Genomic DNA, 19980 nt, shown 5'->3' on the forward strand with positions numbered 1-19980 from the left:
GATAGTAATCTCTATAAAATAATAATAATAAGTATAGCAAAACAAATTAGGAAAATATTGAGGCAGTATACACAGGTCGAGATAGATTGAATTAAGCAGAATTTAGCAAAGCAGCTAAAGGATATTTAAGAGTAAATTGACGTAGCTTGCAAATTCCAACGTGTAAATCGTTCCATTAATTTTGTTACGCACGAAGACCGCTTACACTGACTGTTTTCCGTTTCCACTGGAAAGAGAATCCTATTGCATAGAGGTAGCGAGCGATGGTTGCATTACTGGTTGAGCAATAAAACTGTTTTATTAAGATGTAAGACTAGTTTTATTCTCTACATATAGGCTTTTCAGAGAGTTGTATAATATAGGCGACCAATAGGACATTAATATGGCTTAATATTGTAGGGAGGAGTATCGCTGTTCAAAGGTAAGAGATTGAAAGCTTAGCTTGAAAAGAGCCAAGAAATATTTGCGTTAGTCTAAATTTAAAGGATATGCCGGTACCAATAAGAAAGCTTATATTAGACTAGTTGATCTTTGCATTACACAATCCTATTATTATTATTATTATTATTATTAATAAGATCATAGTGCAGAGAGATACTCAGTTAATATCAGAGATACTCGGTTAATGTCAGAAAAGCAATAAAACTGTTTATATCGTTAGCGAGCGATAGTTACATTACTCTTACTATGTGCAGCATGTCTGGTAGCAAATGGATGGTTTTGTGAACATTTTGCATTACCGTACAATTAGCGGTAGAACTCATCGAATTGAATAGATTTAACCGGATTTTGAGATAGTACTCTCTATTTCTAATAAGAAATAAAGAAAAATAAGAAAAAAAGATGGTTTTGTGTGACTTTTGCTTTAACGTAAAATTAGCTGTAGACATTAAAACTTATTACAATGATTTAGAGATAGTAATCTCTATAAAATAATAATAATAAGTATAGCAAAACAAATTAGGAAAATATTGAGGCAGTATATATAGGTCGAGATATAGTGTTTACACAAAAGGGATCTAGGGATAGTTGCAAAGTCAAGGGATAGTTTCAAAGGTACATTATTTAAGAGTAAATTGACGTAGCTTGCAAATTCCAACGTGTAAATCGTTCCATTAATTTTGTTACGCACGAAGACGGCTTACACTGACTGTTTTCCGTTTCCACTGGAAAGAGAATCCTATTGCATAGAGGTAGCGAGCGATGGTTGCATTACTCTTAATGTGTAAAGGTTTTAAAAAGATGGTTTTGTGTGAATTTTGCTTTAACGTAAAATTAGCTGTAGACATTATAACTATGGTTAGGTTTACAATGATTTAGAGATAGTACAGTGGAAACGTTTATTTGTCATGACAGCTGATACTGGTTGAGCAATAAAACTGTTTTATTAAGATGTAAGACTAGTTTTATTCTCTACATATAGGCTTTTCAGAGAGTTGTATAATATAGACGACCAATAGGACATTAGGCTTAATATTGTAGGGAGGAAGTATCGCTGTTCAAAGGTAAGAGATTGAAAGCTTAGCTTGAAAATGGCCGAGAATAGTTGCGTTAGTCTAAATTTAAAGGATATGCCGGTACCAATGAGAAAGCTTATATTAGACTAGTTGATCTTTGCATTACACAATCCTATTATTATTATTATTAAGATTATAGTGCAGAGAGATACTCAGTTAATGTCAGAGATACTCGGTTAATGTCAGAAAAGCAATAAAACTGTTTACATCGTTAGCGAGCGATAGTTACATTACTCTTAGTATGTGCAGCATCTCTGGTAGCAAATAGATGATTTTGTGAACATTTTGCATTACGGTACAATTAGCGGTAGAAATCGAAGTGAATAGATTTAACCGGATTTTGAGATAGTACTCTCTATTTCTAATAAGAAATAAAGAAAAATAAGTCAGGATGGTGTGTCAGGATTATCACATACTCAATATGACAGTTGATGTGGAGAATTACAAATATGCAAAATAGAGCAAAAGAGTACATGGTTTATTTATATGTATGATAGTTTTATTGCATGCTTGATGTGGATGATTAAAATCGTGTAGTGAATATAATCTATATTTAGCATAAGAATGAAAAGGCATAACATGGCAATGAGACAAACTCCATTAGAGATGTGAGCTAGATGAAATGATGAAATGTCTCTGTATAGCCCAGATTGTCTTCTGTTATCACTTTGCCTACCCTCTAAATTCACTAGCCTCTCTATATACACCAGCATGTTTACACTAGCCGATCTTCTGCATACAATAGCCTTTCTTCGATATACACTAGCCTATGTTCTGAATACACTAGCCCGTCTTCTGTCTTCTGTATGCCCTAGCCTGTCTTCTGTATACATTAGTCTCTCTGTATAAACGAGCATCTCTGTATACCCCAAACTGTCTTATGTAAAAACTTGTCTCTCTTTATAGCCTGTCTAGCCTTTCTTCTGTACACACTAGCTTCTCTGTATACACTAACCAGGCTTCTATATACAATAGCTTCACTCTATGCACTAGCCTCTCTGTGTAATCGAGCCTCTCTATATACCCTAGATAGTGTTCTGCATAAACTAGCCTCTCCGTAGAAGCCAGCCTTTATTCTGTATTCACTAGCCTTTCTTCTGTATGCTGTAGTTTTCTATATATACTAGCTTCTCTGTACACCCTGGCATTTCTGTAATACACTAAACCCTCTGTATACCACAGCCTGTCTTCTGTATACGCTAGACTGTAAAAACTAGCTAGAATACACCAGCCTGTCTTCTGTTCCCACTAGAATCTCTGTATACACTACCCAGTCTTCTGTATACACTGTCAGCTTGAATGTATACCCAAGCCTGTCTTCTGTATACACTAGTCTCTCTATATGCACTGTCCTATCTGTAAACACTCGACTCTCTCTATACACTAACCTCTCTATATACACTAACATCTTTGTATATACTAGCTTCTCTTTAAACTAGCCTCTCTGTGTACCCCAGCCTCATTGTTTACTCTAGCATCTCTGTATACTCGAGCCTATCTGCATACACGAGTCTGTATTCTGTATTCACTATCCTTTCTTCTGTCTTCTATATATACTAGCTTCTCTGTACACCCTTGCATCTCTGTAAACACTGTCTGAACTAGCCAGTATTATGTATACAATCACCGACTGTATACACTAGACTCTCTGAATACACTAAACCCTCAGTATACCACAGCCTGTCTTCTGTATACACTAGTTTCTCTATATGCACTGTCCTTTCTGTATACTCTCGACCCTCTCTATACATTAACCTCTCTATATACACTAACATCTTTGTATATACTAGCCTCTTTTAAACTAGCCTCTCTGTGTACCCCAGCCTCACTGTTTACTCTAGCATCTCTGTATACTCAAGCCTATCTACATACACGAGTCTTCTGTATGCTGTAGTCTTCTATATATACCAGCTTCTCTGTACACCCTTGCATCTCTGTAAACACTGTGTAAACTAGCCAGTCTTATGTATACACTCGCCGACTGTATACACTAGACTCTCTGAATACACCTAACTCTCTGTATACCACAGCCTGTCTTCTGTATACACTAGACTGTAAAAACTAGCTAGAATACACCAGCCTGTCTTCTGTACCCACTAGACTCTCCGTATACACTACCCAGTTCTGTATACACTGTCAGCACTGTCACTAGCCTTTCTTCTGTAAGCTGTAGTCTTCTATATATACCAGCTTCTCTGTACACCCTAGCACTGTAACAGTGCTAGGTTCCTGTATTAGACTTTCTGTATACACTACTCAGTCTTCTGTATAGAATGTCAGCTTTGATGTATACTCAAGCCTGTCTTCTGTATACACTAGCTTCTCTATATGCACTGTCCTTTCTGTATACACTCGACTCTCTCTATACACTAACCTCTCTATATACACTAACATCTTTGTATATACTAGCCTCTCTTTAAACTAGCCTCTCTGTGTACCCCAGCCTCACTGTTTACTCTAGCATCTCTGTATAGTCAAGCCTATCTACATACACGAGTCTGTATTCTGTATTCACTAGGCTTTCTTCTGTATGCTGTAGTCTTCTATATATACCAGCTTCTCTGTACACCCTAGCACTGTAACTCTGTTTATATTTAATAGTGTGTATACAGCCTGTCTTCTGTATACACTAGACTGTAAAAACTAGCTAGAATACACCAGCCTGTCTTCTGTACCCACTAGACTCTCTGTATACACTACCCGGTCTTCTGTATACACTGTCAGCTTGGATGTATACCCAAGCCTGTCTATACTAGCTTCTCTGTACACCCTTGCATCTCTGTAAACACTGTGTGAACTTGCCAGTCTTATGTATACACTCGCCGACTGTATAAACTAGACTCTCTGAATACACTAAACCCTCTGTATACCACAGCCTGTCTTCTGTATACACTAGACTGTAAAAACTAGCTAGAATACACCAGCCTGTCTTCTGTACCCACTAGACTCTCCGTATACACTACCCAGTTCTGTATACACTGTCAGCACTGTCACTAGCCTTTCTTCTGTAAGCTGTAGTCTTCTATATATACCAGCTTCTCTGTACACCCTAGCACTGTAACAGTGCTAGGTTCCTGTATTACAGAAACAGAACACCAGTAATAAGGTGTATACTGTGCAGGAGGCACACAACACCCACTCTAACTTCTGCACTGCAGATGCATGTATTGCAGAAATTGAACACCAGTAATAAAGGGTAGCTTCAGATGTGTACTGTGCAGGAGGCACATAACACCCACTGTAACAGTGCTAGGTTCCCAAGCAGTAAAGACAATGTCCCTGCCTATTGTCCTCTTTCCCTGACCACCGCAAAAAACTATACAAGGCCGCCGCGCTGGCGTCCTTATATAGTGTGGGGTGTGTACTAAACCCCCCTGAGCTATAATTGTCCACAGGAATCCTGCCTGTGGTGAATTGTGGCTCTCCTCACAGATTATTATTATTCTTATTCTCATCTTATTATATAGAACCTATTATGCTCCTCCTAAACTTTTTCAGTTTGGCCGAACGGCCGGACGCAAGTTGCCCCCGGTGCGGGAACATGGGGGGAGACATGATGCACATGTTTTGGAGATGCCCGAAGTTGATCCGCTACTGGACAGAGGTGACAGGAACCATTGATCGGGTGTTTGGAACCTCCACCAGGATGGAGGCGAAGTATTGTGTCCTGGGATTAGTTGAAGGAGTTGGAAACCCGGGAAGTAGCCAGATGGCAGTTCTGAGATGCCTATTTCAGGCAAAGAAACTGATTGCCCAACCCTGCTTAGTCTCCAATGTTGGCAATGACTTGGTTTTTTTCGCTTGTTTCCCAAGATGACCATGTTGGCGTTTGTCAAGATGGTTGAGAGTGCCCGAAGAGATCGCCTATGGCCCCATCACCTTGAAAGTGCCTGATCTTGTCTGATCTCGGAGGCTAAGCATTGTCGGGCCTGATTAGTAACTGGATGGGAGACCAACTGGGAATACCAGGTGCCGTAGGATTCTTTTTATGTTGTTGGCGTTGACATGGTTTTTTTTTTCCGCTTGTTTCCCAAGGTTGTCATCTTGGCATTTGTCAAGAGGGCTGAGAGAGCCCAAAGAAATCTCCTATGGCCACATCCCCCTGAAAGCGCCCAATCTCACCTGATCTCAGAGGCTAAGCAGGGTTCGGAATGGATAGTACCTAATTAAAGGTGCCGTAGGAATCTTTTTATACTGTTGGCTTTGACCTGTTTTTCTTTTGCTGGTTTCCCAAGGTGACCATCTTGGCCTTTAACAAGAGGGTTGAGAATGCCCAAAGAGATCACTTACGGCCCCATCACCCTGAAAGCGCCCAATCTCATCTGATCTCAGAGGCTAAACAGTGTCGGGCCTAGTTAGTACCTGGAGAAAATCTTCTTTTTATGCTGTTGGCTTTGACCTGTTTTTCCGCTTGTTTCTCAAGGCGACCATCTTGGCGTTTGTCAAGAGGGTTGGGCGTGTCTTAAAGAGAACGCTTACGGCCACATCACCCTGAAAGCACCCGATCTCGTCTGATTTCAGAGGCTAAGCAGCGTCAGGCCTGGTTAGTACCTGGATGGGAGACTGCCTGGGAAAAGCAGGTGCCATAGAAGGATCTGGCCTGGTTAGTGTCCTGATTGGGAGATGGCCTGGGAACACCGGATGCCGTAGGATTCTTTTTATGTTGTTGGCTTTGACCTGTCAAAGGCCTTCTCCGCGTCCGTTGACAACATAAGCAAGGGCCTTCCCTGTACATGCGCCGCATGGATTAAATTGAGGACTCGGGCCGTATTGTCTCTAGCTTACGACTTATTTTTATTTCTTTTGTTTGTTTCCCAAGGTGACCATCTTGGGGTTTGTCAAGAGGGTTGAAAGTGCCTGAAGAGATTGCCTACGGGCACATCACCCTGAAAGCACCCAATCTCGTTTGATGTTGGAGGCTAAGAAGAGTCGGGCCTGGTTAGTACCTGGATGGGAGACTGCCTGGGAAAAGCAGGTGCCATAGAAGGATCTGGCCTGGTTAGTGTCCTGATTGGGAGATGGCCTGGGAACACCGGATGCCGTAGGATTCTTTTTATGTTGTTGGCTTTGACCTGTTTTTTTAGCTTGTTTCCCAAGGTGACCATCTTGGCCTTTGTCAAGAGGCTTCAGAGTGCCCAAAGAGAGTACCTACGGCCAAATCACCCTGAAAGAGACCAATTTGATCTTATCTCGGAGGCTAAGCAGTGATGGGCCTGGTTAGTACCTCTTGAGAGTTAGTGCACTCTCAACCCTCTTGACACATGCCAAGATGGTCACCTTGGGAAACAAGGAAAAAAAACAGGTCAACGCCGACAACATAATGAGAAGCCTACGGCACCTGGTATTCCCAGGCTGTCTCCCATCCAGGTACTAACCAGGCCCGACACTGTTTAGCCTCTGAGATCAGATGAGATTGGGCGCTTTCAGGGTGATTGGGCCGTAGGAGATCTCTTTGGGCATTCTCAACCCTCTTGTTAAAGGCCAAGATGGTCACCTTGGTAAACAAACAAAAAAAACAAGTCAACGCCAACAACATAAAAAGAAGCCTGCAGCATTTGGAAAACCCAGGCGGTCTCCCATCCAGGTACAAACTAGGCCCAACCCTGCTTAGCCTCTGAGACCAAACGAGATTGGGCGCTTTCAGGGTGTTGTGCGTTCTCTTCAAGACACGCCCAACCCTCTTGACAAACGCCAAGATGGTCGCCTTGAGAAACAAGCGAAAAAAACAGTTCAAAGCCAACAACATAAAAAGAAGCCTATGGCACCTGGTATTCCCAGGCGGTCTCCCACCCAGGTACTAACCAGGCCCGACACTGTTTAGCCTCTGAGATCAGATGAGATTGGGCGCTTTCAGGGTGATGGGGCCGTAGGTGATCTCTTTGGGCACTCTCAACCCTCTTGTTAAACGCCAAGATTGTCACCTTGGGAAACAAGCGAAAATAAACAGGTAAACGCCAACAACATAAAAAGAAGCCTACGGCGCTTTCAGGGTGATGTGACCTTAGGCGAACGCTTCGTGACATACTCAAAACTCTTGACTGATGCTAAAATGGTCACCTTGGGAAACAAGCAAAAGAAAAACAGGTCAAAGCCAACAATATAAAAAGATTCCCATGGCACCTGTAATTAGGTACTATCCAGGCCGGACCCTGCTTAGCCTCTGAGATCAGATGAGATCGGGCGCTTTCAGGGTGATGTGGCCGTAGGAGATTTCTTTGGGCTCTCTCAGCCCTCTTGACAAATGCCAAGATGATCACCTTGGGAAACAAGCAGAAAAAAAAAAACATGTCGACGCCAACAACATAAAAAGAAGCCTAAGGCACCTGGTATCCCTAGTTGGTCTCCCATCCAGTTACTAATCAGGCCTGACAATGCTTAGCCTCCGAGATCAGACAAGATCAGGCACTTTCAAGGTGATGGGGCCATAGGCGATCTCTTCGGGCACTCTCAACCATCTTGACAAACACCAACATGGTCATCTTGGGAAACAAGCGAAAAAAAACAAGTCATTGCCAACATTGGAGGCTAACCAGGGTTGAGCAATCAGTTTCCTTGCCTGAAATAGGCATCTCAGAACTGCCATCTGGCTGCTTCTCGGGTTTCCAATGCCTTCAACTAATCCAAGGAGACATTACTTCGCCTCCATACTGGTGGAGGTTCCAAACACCCGATCAATGGTTTCTGTCACCTCCGTCCAGTAGCGGATCAACTTCGGGCATCTCCAAAACATGTGCATCATGTCTCCCCCCATGTTCCCGCACCGGGGCAACTTGCATCCGGCCGTTCGGCCAAATTGAAAAAGGTTACGAGGAGCATCATAGGTTCTATACAGTAAGAACAGATGTGACTTCCTCTGTGAGGAGAGCCACCATTCACACAGGCAGGAGTCCTGTGGCCAATTATAGCTCAGGGGGGTTTAGTACACACCCCACACTATATAAGGCCGCCAGCGCGGCGGCCTTGCATAGTATGTTGCGGTGGTCAGGGAAAGAGGACGATAGGCAGGGACAGTGTCTTTACTTCTTGGGAACCTAGCACTGTTACAGTGGGTGTTATGTGCCTCCTGCACAGTACACACCTGAAGCTACCCTTTATTACTGGTGTTCAATTTCTGCAATACATGCATCTGCAGTGCAGAAGTTAGAGTGGGTGTTGTGTGCCTCCTGCACAGTATACACCTTATTGTTGGTGTTCTATTTCTGTAATACAGGAACCTAGCACTGTTACAGTGCTAGGGTGTACAAGAGAAGCTGGTATATATAGAAGACTACAGCTTACAGAAGAAAGGCTAGTGACAGTGCTGACAGTGTATACAGAACTGGGTAGTGTATACGGAGAGTCTAGTGGGTACAGAAGACAGGCTGGTGTATTCTAGCTAGTTTTTACAGTCTAGTGTATACAGAAGACAGGCTGTGGTATACAGAGGGTTTAGTGTATTCAGAGAGTCTAGTTTATACAGTCGGCGAGTGTATACATAAGACTGGCAAGTTCACACAGTGTTTACAGAGATGCAAGGGTGTACAGAGAAGCTAGTATAGACAGGCTTGGGTATACATCCAAGCTGACAGTGTATACAGAAGACCGGGTAGTGTATACAGAGAGTCTAGAGGGTACAGAAGACAGGCTGGTGTATTCTAGCTAGTTTTTACAGTCTAGTGTATACAGAAGACAGGCTGTGGTATACAGAGAGTTTAGTGTATTCAGAGAGTCTAGTGTATACAGTCGGTGAGTGTATACATAATACTGGCTAGTTCACACAGTGTTTACAGAGATGCAAGGGTGTACAGAGAAGCTAGTATATATAGAAGACTACAGCATACAAAACAAAGGCTAGTGAATACAGAATACAGACTCCTGTATGCAGATAGGCTTGAGTATACAGAGATGCTAGAGTAAACAGTGAGGCTGGGGTACACAGAGAGGCTAGTTTAAAGAAAGGCTAGTATATACAAAGATGTTAGTGTATATAGAGAGGTTAGTGTATAGAGAGAGTAGAGTGTATACAGAAACGACAGTGCATACAGAGAAACTAGGCTTGGGTATACATCAAAACTGACAGTGTATACAGAAGAATGGGTAGTGTATACAGAGAGTCTAGTGGGTACAGAAGACAGGCTGGTGTATTCTAGCTAGTTTTTACAGTCTAGTGTATACAGAAGCCAGGCTGTGGTATACAGAGGGTTTAGTGTATTCAGAGAGTATACAGTTGGCGAGTGTATACATAAGACTGGCTAGTTTACACAGTGTTTACAGAGATGCAAGGGTGTACAGAGAAGCTAGTGTATATAAAAGACTACAGCATACATAAGAAAGGCTAGTGAATACAGAATAAAGGCTGGCTTCTACGGAGAGGCTAGTGTATGCAGAACACTATCTAGGGTATACAGAGAGGCTAGATTATACAGAGAGACTAGTGCATAGAGTAAAGCTATTGTATATAGAAGCCTGGTTAGTGTATACAGAGAAGCTAGGGTGTACAGAAGAAAGGCTAGACAGGCTATAAAGAGAGACAAATGTTTACAGAAGACAGGCTAGGGCATACAGAAGACAGAAGACGGGCTAGTGTATTCAGAACATAGGCTAGTGTATATCGAAGACAGGCTATTGTATGCAGAAGAACGGCTAGTGTAAACATGCTGGTGTATATAGAGAGGCTAGTGAATTTAGAGGGTAGGCTAAGTGATAATAGAAGACAATCTGGGCTATACAGAGACATTTCATCATTTCATCTAGCTCACATCTCTAATGGAGTTTGTCTCATTGCCATGTTATGCCTTTTCATTCTTATGCTAAATATAGATTATACTCACTACACGATTTTAATCATCCACATCAAGCATGCAATAAAACTATCATACATATAAATAAACCATGTACTCTTTTGCTCTATTTTGCATATTTGTAATTCTCCACATCAACTGTCACATTGAGTATGTGACAGTCCTGACACACCATCCTGACTTATTTTGCTTTATTTCTTATTAGAAATAGAGAGTACTATCTCAAAATCCGGTTAAATCTATTCACTTCGATGAGTTCTACCGCTAATTGTACGGTAATGCAAAATGTTCACAAAACCATCCATTTGCTACCAGACATACTAAGAGTAACGTAACTATCGCTCGCTAACGATGTAAACAGTTTTTATTGCTTTTCTGACATTAACCGAGTATCTCTGACAATAACTGAGTAGCTCTCTGCACTATTCCTATTAATAATAATAATAATAATAATAATAGGATTGTGTAATGCAAAGAGCAACTAGTCTAATATAAGCTTTTTCATTGGTACCGGCATAGCCTTTAAATTTAGACTAACGCAACTATTTCTCGGCCATTTTCAAGCTAAGCTTTCAATCTCTTACCGTTGAAAAGCAATACTCTATCCCTGCAATATTAAGCCATTTAAATGTCCTATTGGTCGCCTATATTATACAACTCTCTGAAAAGCATATATGTAGAGAATAAAACTAGTCTTATTGCTCAACCAGTATCAGCTGTCATGACATAAGCAAATAAACGTTTCCACAGTTTGACTCTATTTTCTCTTTTTCTCCAACTTAACTGTCACAGTTAAAAATACAGTGACAAAACATTTCTTTTTACCGCAGCAAAATGTGTGAAAAGCAGTGTAAGCCGTCTTTCTAAACCGTCTTGCTATTTTAACATTTACTGATAGCAATTACTGATAATACAATATGACTATACCAGTGGAAAAGGACCATGTAATGGAACTGTGAAATTAATCATAATCTCAGAGTTAACTTAACTGATAAATTTACGTTTTACTCAACGATTTACTCAAGGATTTACTCAACGATTTAAACTTAGATTTTTTCAAGCTAAACCTATTTAATCTTAAATAATTTATACTATATTCTACTGTACTCTTAAATTATGTACGTTCTGTATTTTAGCCGTGCTCATATTTCGTTTTATGTTGCAACCATCGAATCTCATTGCTATTCCGAAAACAGTCAGTGAAAGCCGTCTTCGTGCGTAACAAAATTAATGGAACGATTTACACGTTGGAATTTTCAAGCTACGTCAATGTACTCTTAAATAATGTATACCCTTTAGCTGCTTAGCTCACACTTTGCTGTATGTAGCCGTGTTTACTGTATTAATGGGTACATGTAAATAACCATTGGGTATTGACATTTCATGTCTATCTCAAATCTCTAATGCAATTTGTCTCTTTGCCATGTCATACTTTCCCAGTTATTATACTTTCTCATTCTTAAAGACACGTAAGGATCCTGAAAAACGATAGAAACCCAGTCACGTCGTTGCTGATATTTCATCATTACAGTAATCATCTCATCTAATTGCTATTTCGACATTCTGCCTTGGTATTACTTTGCAACGCTCTATTGAACAATGTAAAGGTAAGCTAGCTATTTTGTGTATTTCCACTTAAACTCGACTTGTATATACTGTCTAAATATTATCCGTTCTAATTTTGCTGATTGTAGAGTTTGCTATGTCTAAATCCAGGTTTCATACTCACCTTTATTATGTATACGTTTACTGCTAATTTTAGGATAATACAAAATGCTTCTTTACATATATTACACATATATATTACACATATATGCACATATTAAGAGTAATGAACAGTTTAATTGCTCTTCTCACATTTAGCTGGTATCTCTCTGCTATAGGAAACTGAATTTGTACTACAACGATCACTCATCTAATACCAGTCCACTCAGTGCTACCGAGATAACTTTTACATTTAGAGTAATGAAATGATTTCTCAGTCATTTTGAAGTTACTGCAACTAACGCTTCCGATCTCTTTTCAACTGCAATACTTAATCTCTGCTATTGCAGAATATTTAGCTGCTTAGCTCACACTTTGCTGTACGTAGCCGTGTTAACAGGATTAATACCTGTAAGTAACCAATGGGGATTGACATTTCATCTCTAATTCATATTCACATTCTAAAGCAGTTTGTCTTTTTGCCATGTCATCCTCTGCCAGTTATTATCCTTTCTCATCCATCCTTATGCTATATTTGGGGTATATTCACTACATGATTAAAGACACGTAATGAATCTGATTGATAAAAATCTACACACGTCGTTGCTGTTATTTCATGTATTTCCACTTAAACCCGACCTGTATATACTGTCTCAATATTAATCTGAGTTATTTTGCTATATTTATTATTGGAATAAACAGATTACTATCTCTAAATCCTGGTAAACCAACTCACACAAAAGCATCTTATTTCTACCTTACACGCAGCACATATTAAGATATTAACATTTAGCCGGTATCTCTCTGCAATAGTTAACGAAATGTGTAGATCATTCATCTAATATCGTCTTCTCAGTGCTACCGGAACAACTATTAAATTTAGAGTAATGCAACGATTTCTCAGTTTTATGAAGCTACTGCAACTAACGCTTTGAATCTCTTTCCTGTTAAATTACGCTCTGCAATATTAAGCCATGTAAATTATCCTATTGGTCTGCTAACAATGCTATGTATAATAATACAAATCTTTCAAAAGCAATATCGTCTCACTGCAATACTAAATAATAATAAATATGAATAATGCGAATAATGCTAATAATAAAGTTGTCTAAAACTCGGCTTATAAGTAGAGAATAAAACTATCTTACATCAACATAAAGCCAAACCAATAACGGCCAATTACTTAACGTCTATCAGTCAATGACTTAACAAAATAAACTTAGCACTCTTTTGCTCTATTTTGTATATTTGTAGTTCTCCACATTAACTGTCACAGATATCACCACTGACAACACTTTTTAACAGCACCAAAATATGAAAAAAGCCCTGTAACTCTTTACATGTTTCAGAAGTCGTTGCATTAGCAAAAAAATAAAGTCCTTTCTTCTTTACACGCTAGCCTTTCTGTATACATTAATCTCTCTGTGTACACCAGCCACTCTATATGGACTAGCCTCTCTGTCTTCGGTATACACGTGCCCGTAATCTATATACACTAGCCTGCCTTCTTTTTACAAAAGTCTCGGTGTCCCAGCCTCTCTGCATACACTAGCCTCATTGAATTCCCCAGAGTGTCTTCTGTATACACAAGCCTATCTGTAAAAAATAGCCTGCCTTTTGTACTCATTAGCATCTCTGTATAAACTAGCCGGTCTTCTGCATACTATAGCCTCTCTGTGTAACACAGTCTCTCTCTGTATTCCCTAGCTTCCATCTCTGCATACCCAGGACCTTCCTCTGTATAATCTAGCCAATCTGTATACACTAGCATGTCTTTTGTACAAATTAGCCTCTCTGTAGCCGGTCTTCTGTATACACGAGCCTCGCTGTCTACTCTTAGTTGTCTTTTGTATACACTAGCATCTCTTTATACATTATCTTTCTGTATACCCAAGCCTCTCTGTATACACTAGTCCGCCTGTATACACTAGCAAGTCTGCATACTCTAGCCTCTCTGTGTAACACAGCCTCTCTCTCTGTATACCCTAGCCTCCATCTCTGCATACCCAGGACGTTCTTCTGTATAATCTAGCCTATCTATATACACTAGCCTGCGTTTTGTATACTTTAGCCTATCTGTATAAACTAGCCAGTCTTCTGCATACACGAGTCTCTCTGTATACCCTTGGATGTCTTTTGTATACACTAGCTGCTCTTTATACATTAGCTCTCTGTATACACTAGTCCGTCTGTATACACTAGAAAGTCTGCATACACCAGCCTCTCTGTGTAACCCAGCCTCTCTCTCTGTATACCCTAGCCTCCATCTCTGCATACCCAAGATGTTCTTCTCTATAATCTAGCCTATTTGTATACACTAGCCTGTCTTTTGCAAACATTAGCTTCTCTATAGAAACTAGCCGGTCTTCTGTATACACTAGTCCGTCTGTATACACTACCAAGTATGCATACTCTAGCCTCTCTCTCTGTATATCCTAGCCTCCATCTCTGCATACCCAGGACATTCTTCTGTATAATCTAGCCTATCTGTATACACTAGTGTATACAGACGGACTAGTGTATACAGAGGACCGGCTAGTTGATACAGACAGGCTAATGTGTACAAAAGACAGGCTAATGTATACAGATAGGCTAGATTATACAGAAGAACGTTCTGGGTATGCAGAGCGCTCAGCTTCAAGGTATGGCCAACGTGAGTAATGTGAGGGACACTCCTCACCCCCGCCCCCACCTACCAGATCTGACTTTCATCCCCTTGTTCTCTCTGCCCCGGTCATCTGGTGACAGTTTTATGCACTCCCTGGCCCCCACCCATTCATAATCCTTACCGACCTTTCCTTCCGCTGCTCACAGGAACACACTGGATGACTTGTCTAATTAACCAACTTGTACAAGACACCGCTATCCTCCTGTCTGATACCGGTCCCCCTTGGAGGCTTTACCCCTCACTGTTTGGGTGGTCCCTGCCTCCCCCTGAATGTTTCACATATACCCTGAGGACATTGTCGGAGGGGCACCACTTGACAGGACACGGGTCTGTCATGCTGGTGGCATCTCCCATTGAAGGACGGGATGATGGCCCCAACCCCTTAGCAGCAGGTTCTTTCATGTACAGACCGGGGCGGCTCATCTTCCCTTCTGGAGTCTTGACCTTAGAGGGGGGAGTTGCTCTTTGGGGGGTCTGAGTGATACCTAGTACGCTGTACTGGAAGGGCTTGACATTCCCGCATATGTGTCCCCTCCCCCTGGTTGCGCCCTTCATCCCCCCCTCTGGCCCCCACCTACTCTTTGCCGACATTGCCTTCTGCAGCTTTCGGGGACACCCTGGATGACTTATTTATTGAGCCTATTGGTACGAGACACTGCTTCCCTCCAGTGTGACTCTGGACCCCCCTGGAGGATTTACCCCTTACTGTTTGGGCAGTCCCAGCCTCCCTCTGGATGCTCTACACAGCCGCCACCGAAGGCGATGCAGGAGAGACACTAATTGGCGGGCCCCAGGACTGCTGCTCGGGTGAAGTCTCCCGTTGGATGGAGGGATGGTGGCCCCTGTCCCTTGCCTGCCGGAATTTCCATGCACCGACCAGGGCTGCTCCTCTTTCATCTTGATGTGGTGACCATGGAGGGGAGGAGTTGAAATTTATGGGGTCCGGGTGGTTGCTGGTGGGAGTGCGCTAAAGGACTTGACATTTCTGCATGTTTGTCCCCTCTCCCCTGTCTCCCCCTCCTTTCCCTGCCCCTTTCCCCCTTCCACCCCCCTTTTCCCCCCTTCCCTGCCCCTTTTCCCCCCGGGGCGTGGACGGGGGAGAGGGGGTAAGGAGAGGACAATCTTCTAAAGGGAGAAATGCATTTGTTCGGGGACTGCATGTACTTTTGGGGTATGGGACGGGGGTGGTGGATCCCATTCTTTGATGCCTTTTCTGTTGTGACGGGCTCCCTCGTGCATGCCTACGTTTAGGGCGAGCCGAGGAGAACCTTCAGTGCTGACAGTTATATGCTCTACCTCTGTTTTGATTATACTATTGTTTTTTGGTTCTATGATGTTACTGATTGTCTTTTATTTGCATACCGGTATCAGACGTGACATTTACCACTGCCGGGACTGGGGGGACTAGGATTCGGGGGCTCCCTCTCCGACCTGTCTACCCACCAACCCAAGTAGGACAGCGCTTTAAACCCAGTGTACATCTGGTAAGCGCTATAGCATAATTCTACTGTTTTAGTATACCCTTCCTGCACTGTTGAGTGCGGACAACCCTTAATTTCCCTCTCCCCCTGGGGTTGAGGTGCCGGCCTCTTTTTCCCCTTACCTTTCCTTCCATTTGCCCTTCCTTTCTCCCCCTTAGTTCCCGCCATTTATTACCTACCCAAAACCTACCTTGGTTCAACTTTCTTTGCTTTTCTCTGACGTCCCCCTCCCCCTCCCCGAGGAGCGATGGCAGACTCAGTTAAGGTCACCTCTCTAAACGTTAAAGGACTGAACTCCCCTGAAAAACGGTGGATCCTCCTGTGAGAACTGAAGACTTCCTGTACTGATGTGGCCTTTATACAAGAAACACATTTTAAAAATACTAGCCTCCTCTTTCTATGGTCGAGATCCTTCCCTAAGATCTACCACTCTACTAACCCCTCCTCTAAGACCAAGGGAGTCTCCATTCTGATCTCTAGCAGGCTCCCCTGGGTTCTCCAGGATTCTCTGGTGGACCCTGGGGGCCGATATCTTTTTCTTAGGGGCCACATTGGAGAGCGCCTTTTTATATTTGCCACTGTGTACGCTCCCAATGATCACCAAGACACGTTACTCAGAACTACCCTGCACAGATTATGTGACTTTCGGGAGGGCCAGTTGATATTAGGTGGGGACTATAATGTCCCCTTTCGCCATCCGTTGACATTTCTGCCTCTTGCTCCTCACTCCTCATTTCCTCTAGAAAGCGGATTACTAAGTGTTTACTGAATGACCAATTAGTTGATGTCTGGCGTCTGCAACACTCTGGGGAAAGGGACTACTCTTTTTGCTCTTCCCCTCACAAATCATACTTGAGGCTAGACTTCTTCTTGATTCCACATGACCAACTGCACTTGGTGAGCTCTTCCTCCATCGGCCATATTACTTGGTCCAACCACGCTCCTGTAGCTCTTACCTACACCCTCTCTAGGAACCCCTCACCTAGGTCTCTATTCTGGCACCTTAATGAGAGCCTCCTCCAGATACCAGAAGTTTTAGCAGATGTAACCAGGGAATTGGACCTTTATTTCCAAGAAAACTAAACGCAGGACTGTGACCCGGGGATAATTTGGGAGGCTCACAAGTCAGTACTCCGCAGGGTACTTATCAGGCACGGGGCGCGCATCAAACAAACACGGAAGGAACAGCTTGCTAATCTGTTTCATGAACTTGCCTCTGTGGAAGCGAAACATAAACATTCCCCCTCACGGACCTTAGAGATTGAATTGGGGACACTCCGTACCCATATTGCTGACCTACTCCATTATAAAGCGAAAGCGGCACTCCAGTTTTGTTGTAAACTGACGTAGGAGTCAGGGGACAAATGCGGAAAAATCTTAGCCAGGTCGGTAAAGGAGTTTAAATCTGCCTCTTACATACCACAGTTGATAGATGAGAATGGCCAGAGGGCCTCTACCCCAACCCAAATAGCCGAAGTCTTTGAAAAATGTTACTCTGATCTCTACAACCTGCCTGATTCAGGGTCTGGACAGGACAATATGTAACCGGTTCTGGTCTACCAACCCTCTCATCGGAATCTAGGGAGTACTTGGAGGACCCGATCACACTGGAAGAAGTCCAGACGGCCGTGGGACCTCCGAAGGTGGGTAAGGCTCCGGGCCCTGACGGATATACCGCACAATACTATATGACCTTCCTCACTATTCTCGTCCCGCGCTTGGTGAATTTATTTAATACTCTGAGCTCGAATGGGGATTTTCCTGAGGATACACTTAGAGCCCACATCTCGTTGATACCTAAGGAGGGCAAAGACCCGGGCCTATGTGGGAGCTACAGACCCATTTCCCTCCTAAATTCGGTCCTAAAACTATTCTCTAAAATCCTCGCCACGTGATTGGCACATCACTTGCAGTCCCTTATACATATTGACCAGTTAGGTTTTATTCCCACCAGGGAAGATAGGGACAACACCATTAAGGTGCTTACCCTGGTCCATAAAGCAAAGTCATCTGGGACCCCTTGTCTTTTCGTGAGTACTGATGCTGAGAAGGCTTTTGATTGGGTCAAATTGACATTCATGTTCTCGGTCCTTCGCCATATAGGTCTGAGTGAACGGATGCCGGCATGGATAAGTAAGATATACTCACACCCTTCAGCTCAAGTCAAAGCGAATGAGGTGCTCTCATCTCCCCTTGACATCGGGAATGGGACCAGACAGGGTTGCCCCCTGTCGCCCCTGTCATTGGAACCCTTTCTCTCCACAATTCGACAAAACTCAGACATAACGGGACTCCAAATGGGTACTATTGAGTGCAAGATATCTGCCTACGTGGATGACATGCTATTCTCGCTGACTAATCCCAGAGTTTCCTTGCCAAATCTCCTTCTGGAATTCCAGATATATGGGATACTTCTAGAAATCAGAGGCCATGGGGGTTGCAGTCCCCCCACAAACGTTAATAGATTTGCAGTCCAATTTTCGATTTAAATGGACCCATACAGCCCTTAAGTACTTAGGTACTTACATTCCACCGGATATCGTGCGTATGTTTATGTTGAACTTCCCCCCACCCCTTGTCACTAAGATCCGCAGTTTGCTTCACGGGTGGCCTCCATTCCTGGTTCAGGAGATGCAATCTCATAAGGATTTACCCACAGAATTGACGTCACATCACACTATAGGGGCTTAGTTGAAAGTCAGTCAACTGATCGCTACCCAAAACACACTCACGTCTTTGAATTCCCCCCTATTCCCTATACGTGGCCATCCGCACTTTGAACCGGGGACCCACTTAGAAATTCCAACCTAGACAATGTGTCTAAATTCGTCATTGATGAAAAATGGCCTTCTTTCTCAACCCTAACAGATCCTACAGGGCTTTTCCAACTGCCTTTTTTGGAGAGCAGGTGCAACGACATCATTTTCTCCATTCCATCCCTAATCCTCAAACGTTCGCCCGCCCTCAGATGGAGTTTGAGACTCTATGCAGAAGCGAAGGCCCTTTGGCCCACATTCTCTCTCAAACAGATTAACCACACTTAACCTGTCTGTCCAACTGGGAAAAGGACCTTAATTGCTCGTTTTCCCCAGCACAGAGACAACGCATTATCACTTTGGCTCTCAAAACCTCGCTGTGCACGAAGATACAGGAGACTAATTTTAAACTTCTCACCAGGTGGTATTTGACACCATCAAAGCTGCATAAATGTTTCCCCTCTGCCTCAAACATATGCTGGAGGTGTGGAGAAGAAGAGGGCACGTTGCTCCACATTTTTTGGTCCTGCCCCAGCTTGGTGGACTTCTGGACAGAGATCCGATGCATAACACAAAAATTCACAGACTTCTCCATCCAGGAAGAGGCTGCATTCTTTCTCTTGCACCATTCACATATTCCCATTAAGAAGTACAAAAAAATCTATTTTACGGCATGTGATAAATGCAGCGATATCCTGCATCCCTCTCTATTGGAAAAAATGTTCCCCCCTTTCATTACTCACTGGCTTAGGAAAATAGAGGACATTAAAAAAAAATGGAGGACTTGATCCTCACATCACAAGGTAAACAAGAATTTTTTAAACAAACCTGGGACATCTGGAATACGTTTATATTCTCGCTGGAAGGATGTCGCCTGCTATTGCCTTAGTGCTCTGAGCTTTCCTTGACTGGCCCCTTGGACAGTGGCTGCCATCGTGTCTCGTCCCCTCTTCTCCTTTCCTGATCTTTCACACCTTCTCTTTTCTGTTTTCCTCCCCTATCTCTCACCCCCTCCACCCGATCTCTCTTTTGGAAAAAGTGGAAAATTGGGAAGGACGGCCCCACACCCCCCTC

General features: G+C 42.8%; 3 pseudogenes; 1 reads left to right on the forward strand and 2 right to left on the reverse strand.

Moving 5' to 3' along the window:
- The first annotated feature begins 5379 nt into the window (after positions 1–5379).
- On the forward strand, positions 5380–5498 carry LOC143931814 (5S ribosomal RNA; annotated as a pseudogene).
- Positions 5499–6843: 1345 nt separating this feature from the next.
- LOC143931215 (5S ribosomal RNA) lies at positions 6844–6962 on the reverse strand (annotated as a pseudogene).
- Positions 6963–7270: 308 nt separating this feature from the next.
- On the reverse strand, positions 7271–7389 carry LOC143932656 (5S ribosomal RNA; annotated as a pseudogene).
- Positions 7390–19980: the final 12591 nt, after the last annotated feature.

Source organism: Lithobates pipiens, unplaced genomic scaffold (assembly GCF_037356315.1).
Source record: "Lithobates pipiens isolate NorthernLeopardFrog02 unplaced genomic scaffold, aLitPip1_a1.2 Scaffold_25, whole genome shotgun sequence".
Lineage (NCBI taxonomy): Eukaryota > Metazoa > Chordata > Amphibia > Anura > Ranidae > Lithobates > Lithobates pipiens.